Genomic DNA, 6,000 nt, shown 5'->3' on the forward strand with positions numbered 1-6,000 from the left:
AGCAACACCATATAAACTCCTCAACATAACCGTCTGAACAGTGATATTATCATAAGTTGATATTACACAGGACCGCAAAATGATAACCCTGATCCCTCTCCCAGAGGCAATAAACAGCATTGCGGGGAGTACATAGAGCATATAGGAATTTACATAACACAGCCATGAGAACAAACCAAGCAACATGGTGACCAGCGACTATTTACCTAATATAATAAATGCACACAACAAGTTCGTTTTAACAAGCTCTGGTCGTATTTGTCGTTATCTCAATCCTTCGAGCCCCACATTGGGCACTAAAAAGGACTTGTGGTTTAGCCACAGCCGGCAACAAAGAACCACAGGGTCTTTCACTCACTTCCTCCCCCCCCTCCAGCGGCGGGATGGGAAGAGAATCGGAAGAAAAAGGCAAAACTCGTGGGTTGAGATAAAGGCAGTTTAACAGAACAGCAAAAGAAAGAGGAAAACAACAACAATAATACTGATAGAGGAATATACAAAACACGATCAATGTACTGCCGCTCACTGACCAGAATCTGAAGCCCAGCCCACTCCCTAGCAGCGGTTCCTGCTTCCCCCACCAGGCCAGCTCCCCCAGCTATATACTGAGCATGGCATCACATGGTATTGAATAACGACCCGGCTGACTCCCGTCCCAGCTCCTTGTGAAAATTAACCCTATCCCTGCTGGAACCAGGACAAGCTGACAGGTAGGAAACGTTAGGGTTAATTAAGTGCTCTAGAGGGAAGCTCTAGAGGAAAGCTCAGCCCAGGACAGCTGGTCAGTATTCAAGGATCACCTTCTCCATGTCCAGGAGCAAACTATACTGACAAAGAGGAAGGCAGGAAAGAATGCTAGGAGACCTGCCTGGATGAACAAGGAGCTCCTGGACACACTGTCACACAAAAAGAAACTTTATAAGGAATGGAAGAAAGGACAGCTAGAATGGCAGGCATATAAGGAAGCTGTCCGAACAGCAAGAGACCTGGTGAGAAAAGCTAAAGCTCAGTTAGAATTAAATTTAGCCAAGGAGATCAAGGGAAACAGCAAAACTTTCTATAGGTACATTAATGGTAAGAGGACGACTAGGGAAGGTGTGGGCCCCCTCAGAAAGAAAACGGGAGAACTGGTGACAAGTGATATGGAGAAGGCCAAGGTTCTTTTCCTCAGTCTTCTGACTTCTTTTCCTCAGTCTTCACTGGCAAGGGCTCCAGTCACACTACCAGAGTGACAGAAGACAATGGCAGGGGTTGGACAGAACTGCCCATTGTAAGTGAAGATCAGGTTTGTGACCATCTGATGAACCTGAAAGTGAACAAGTCCATGGGTCCACGTCCAAGTGGAGGCCAGTGACAAGTGGAGTCCCTCAAGGATCAGTACTGGAACCGGTCTTGTTTAACATCTTCATCAGCGACATGGACAGTGGCATAGACTGCACCCTCAGCAAGTTTGCCGACGACACCAAGCTGTGTGGGGCATCTGACACGCTGGAGGGAAGGGATGCCATCCAGAGGGACCTGGACAGGCTGGAGAGGTGGGCCCATGCCAACCTCATGAAGTTCAACAAGGCCAAGTGCAAGGTCCTCCATCTGGGTCAGGGCAATCCCAAGCGCCAATATAGGCTGGGCAGCGACTGGCTTGAGAGCAGCCCTGAAGAAAAGGATTTGGGGGTGCTGGTGGACGAGAGGCTCAACATGAGCTGTCAGTGTGCACTTGCAGCCCAGAAAGCCAATCGTATCCTGGGCTGCATCAGGAGAAGCATGGCCAGCAGGTCGAGGGAGGTGATTCTCTCCCTCTACTCCACTCTCGTGAGACCCCACCTGGAGTACTGCGTCCAGCTCTGGAGCCCCCACTACAAGAGAGATATGGACATGCTGGAACGTGTCCAGAGAAGGGCCACGAGGATGATCAGAGGGCTGGAGCACCTCTCCTATGAGGACAGGCTGAGAGAGTTGGGGTTGTTCAGTCTGGAGAAAAGAAGGCTCCGAGGAGACCTTATAGTGGCCTGCCAGTATCTTAAGGGGGCCTACAAGAAAGCTGGTGAGAGACTTTTTAGGATGTCGGGTAATGGCAGGACTAGAGGGAATGGATTAAAACTAGAGATGGGTCGATTCAGACCGGACGTCAGGAAGAAGTTCTTCACCGTGAGGGTGGTGAGACACTGGAACGGGTTGTCCAGAGAGGTGGTGGAAGCCCCATCCCTGGAAGTTTTTAAGGCCAGGCTGGATGGGGCTCTGAGCAACCTGATCTAGTGGGAGATGTCCCTGCCCATGGCAGGGGGGTTGGAACTAGATGATCTTTAAAGTCCCTTCCAACCCCGACAATTCTATGATTCTATGAGTCTATGAAGTGGAGCATGGCTTTATTTATATACATGAAAAAAAACAGTCAAAGCAGGTAAGTGCATTTCTTTATTCTACAGATTCAGCAGGGAATCACCTTCCTCAAAGTAAATACTGCAGGGATATAACATCTCCACAGCTAACTATTCTACATCTCAGCAGAATAATGTCAGAATCTTTATAAAGTTACTTCTTGTAATTCTACCAATCCACTTGTTGGAAGAATGGTTCTGAAAGTTTTCATACTTAAGTCACATTTTGTATCTAGTGAACACAAGCTATTTACTTCCTTTAAGTAAGATGTAATAAAGCAGCACTTTTCAGCTTCTGAGTATATACAAGTTACCAGAGATTTAATGTGCTGTCACACCCAAGAGCAGAGAGCTGCTTATTCATTCATCCTTTACACTTCTCCCACTGCAAGGTGAAATATTCTTTGGCAACCTTTTGAAAGAGACATGTAGGCTTGTAATCTGATGGCTGTTCCTCCCTCACTTATACAACAAACATAGCTGGGGTGAAAGTTGCAGAGGTTCTCAGACCTGAAGAGGTTTAGGAGAAATCTGTGCCTGTGGATGACACACAGATGTTAGTGTGCTACTTATGCAAAAGAATCTCTGGAGAGAGTCCAAGTGCTTCAATGAAAGCATTTCACAAATTAACTCCAGGCAAAATGACTCATCTTTAACTCCCATATTCACATGGCTCTCACACTGAGAATGCCACAGAAAAAGCAAACGCATTTCAAAGTCACATTAATGCAGAAACTTTGTTTCTTTTCACAGTCTAACTCACTTTGAAGAACATATGGTTTCTGAGAGAAAACGGTGATTAGGTTTGAATAAGTCTTAAGGGAATTTGAGACATACCCTTCACTATATTGTTATACTTAGTACAGACAGATTTTTTTGTGTGCAATTGGAATTGGAAAATCCTGAGTACAAACCTGTTCCTTACATGTACTAACCACGTCTGAGCTGATGCCACTATGCTTGCTAACTCCCCTTGTGCAGCTGTGTAAACTCTACCTCGCTTCCAGCAAACACACATACTGGTATATGGGGTTCAATGGAAGTAGAGAGAAGAATTACCTGGTTATGATAAAAGCAAAGTTATTTTCTTATGACTAACAGACGTCAAGTAAAGGAAATTGTGGAATTCCTATTTTTACCACAAAACACACTCTTTCTTGCATCTCAGAAAAACTGTCCCATAGAGAAGTCATTTTGCCAAGAGCATAAAAAAAGAAGAGCAGAAGCAACTGCTTATGGAAGTCTAGTTCTAGCTGCTATCACTGCTTTGCCAAGCAGATGCTGAAATACATATCAGGATCTTGTGAGGGCAAGGGGGACGGTGAAGTTGAAGGGAGAGAATGCCGCTGCTGCCTTCACCTCATTTTTAATGATGAGTCTAAGACAGATGATCAGCAGCTCCTGCCTTTCTTCCATCATCTGGTATTCCACATAAAGTATTACATGGGAAGCTGTCAGCCATTTACTTCACTGTTTAATTCTTCTTGCCCATTTTGACATGTCATACAAGGATAGCTGACTTGCAGTTAAAAGCATAATTCCTTAAAAGTTAAACCAAACAAAATTTCAACCCCCCCAAATATCATGAATTCCATCTAACCAAAATTTACTTCCAAATTGCATGTTTGAAGGAAGATCTTACAAAAAAAACCCCTCAAAACAACAGAGCAAGCCCCCCATCTAAGAAATTTAAATAAGTTTCAGTCTTTCTCAGAACACTGAAAATCATGAATAAGAAAACAACTTATGATAGATAATTTATTTTCCTGAATTAACACAAAACTAGTAAAAAAAGTTAATTTATCACGTATCTAAATACAGTTGCAGCATTCATTGAGTATTCTCATTTTAAACTCGGTGATATCGCAGAAGAAAGCTCAACAGAACAGCATATGTTTAATGAGAACACGACTACTTTGGAGCAAGAAGCGAAAGGCACAGTCCTCAGAGAAAACCCAAGAAGCCAGGGAAGGCAGACAGAAGCGATACACGTTGACGCTTACATGCAAGCTCATAGATGAGTGACAGAAACTGGACTAACTCAGTTATTTACCTGGATTTTCTTGGAAGACCCAGTTACTACTGACTTAACCTTATCAACTTCTGACACTGGATGCATCTCAGATAATATGCATGCAGTTTGCAGATCTGTTCTCATAAATCTACCTCAATGAGGTAATCTTATTTTCATACTCCTACACTTCAACAGGAAGTCCTCTTATTCTATACAGATCATACACAAACACAGGCAAGCAGAACAGAGTTATGGCAATTCAGACAACGCAGATCAGCAGACTGAGCAATGGCCAAACCACTGCCATCTCGTTGTAGCCAACTCAAGAAAGGAGAATGAGGGGTGTTTGGTGGGTAACAACAGTGGTTGCTTCAAGATAGCACAGACGTGAGAACTTCTTGTGCACTTTGCTATATATTTTTCTTCAAAAATAACAACCACAGAGCAAGGATGCAAGCCAGCCCCTCTGTCCCCTCTCAGCTACAGACAAGGTCTCGCCCCTGCTGAGGCAGAGGCAACCCAGGTATCCGCACCCTACCGAGCAAGGTACATGCCGGGTGCCGCACTGCTAAAGGGCAGGAGAGGCTTATCACTGCCCATAGCGGCTGCGAGGCAGCACCACGATCCAGCACCCCTTGCAGTCCCCGCCGGCTCGAGGCTCCACGGAGCTCTCAGAGGCGAGGCAAGGCCCCGCCCGAGCCCCTCGCAGCCGCGCGCGCCACCTCCGAGGTTCAGGCTACGCACTCCACAGCCAGCCACAGGCTCACACACCCCAGCCACGACCCTGTTGGCCGTCAACGCAACTATCGCCAATCGTAAGGCGGCGGCGGCAGAGCCCGCCCTAGTCGGAGGAACCAATGAGTGCCCGCCGAGTCCCAGGAGCGGGAGAAAGCGGAAGGCCTAGCCAGCGCCGAATGCCCACCGGGCACGGGCGCTCTGAGAGCGGCACAGGCGACCACCGGTAGGCGCGAGTATTCCACGGGGGAGCCCCCGAGGAGGGGACCCGGCCAGTGCCGGTCCGAGCTGTACGTTTAGCAACACCACTGCCCCGTTAGTCATTATTACGTCATCAAAGCGCGCATTAAATTGATTCCTTTACAATTCCTGGACGGGTCGCGCCCCAGCGTGGCACTCCGCGGAATGGGAAGGCAGTTCCCCAAGGTACTCACCACGAGGAAGCCCTCACCCTGCCACACCCGCCCTGCCGTTACCGCTTCCTGCTCCTCAGCTCGTTGAAAAGCGGGGCAGGCGTCAGCCAATCGCGACTCGCATTCCCGGCCTGCACTACGCGGCGGAAGTGACGTTAGAGTCACCTTTCACATGACAGGATGAGCAGACGGCAGGGGACGCGGTTCGATTTCTCGGTGCATTCTGGGAATTGTTGTCGGGGGGTGGTGGTGTCAGCGCCGCACGGCTGCGGGTGGGAAGCGGCCGTTGAGGGTGGGCGGTGCCGCCGTGAGGAGCCATAGCCTGGGCGGGCCTGGGAGTGGGGTGTCGCGTCGCGTCTGCTTCGTGCAGTCCCGGCCAGAGCTACGCCGGGCGGGGGAGCGGCTGGCGGTGGCCACCTGGCGTCCCGCCGGAGGATGGCGTGGCGTGGCGTGGCGTGGCGTG

General features: G+C 48.4%; 1 protein-coding gene across 3 annotated transcripts in view; it reads right to left on the bottom strand.

The window, feature by feature from the left end:
• LOC141735565 (zinc finger protein 131-like) overlaps positions 1–5,700 on the bottom strand; it is a 45,264-nt gene extending 39,564 nt beyond the window's left edge. Inside the window, exon 1 of one of the 3 annotated variants that reach the window (XM_074568562.1) lies at positions 5,559–5,700. The gene's annotated coding sequence lies outside the window, so the exon portion shown is untranslated. The remainder of the gene's footprint in view (positions 1–5,558) is intronic. The other 2 variants (XM_074568559.1, XM_074568563.1) reach the window with 2 other exon arrangements.
• Positions 5,701–6,000: the final 300 nt, after the last annotated feature.

The sequence above is a fragment of the Larus michahellis genome, chromosome W, assembly GCF_964199755.1.
Source record: "Larus michahellis chromosome W, bLarMic1.1, whole genome shotgun sequence".
NCBI lineage: Eukaryota > Metazoa > Chordata > Aves > Charadriiformes > Laridae > Larus > Larus michahellis.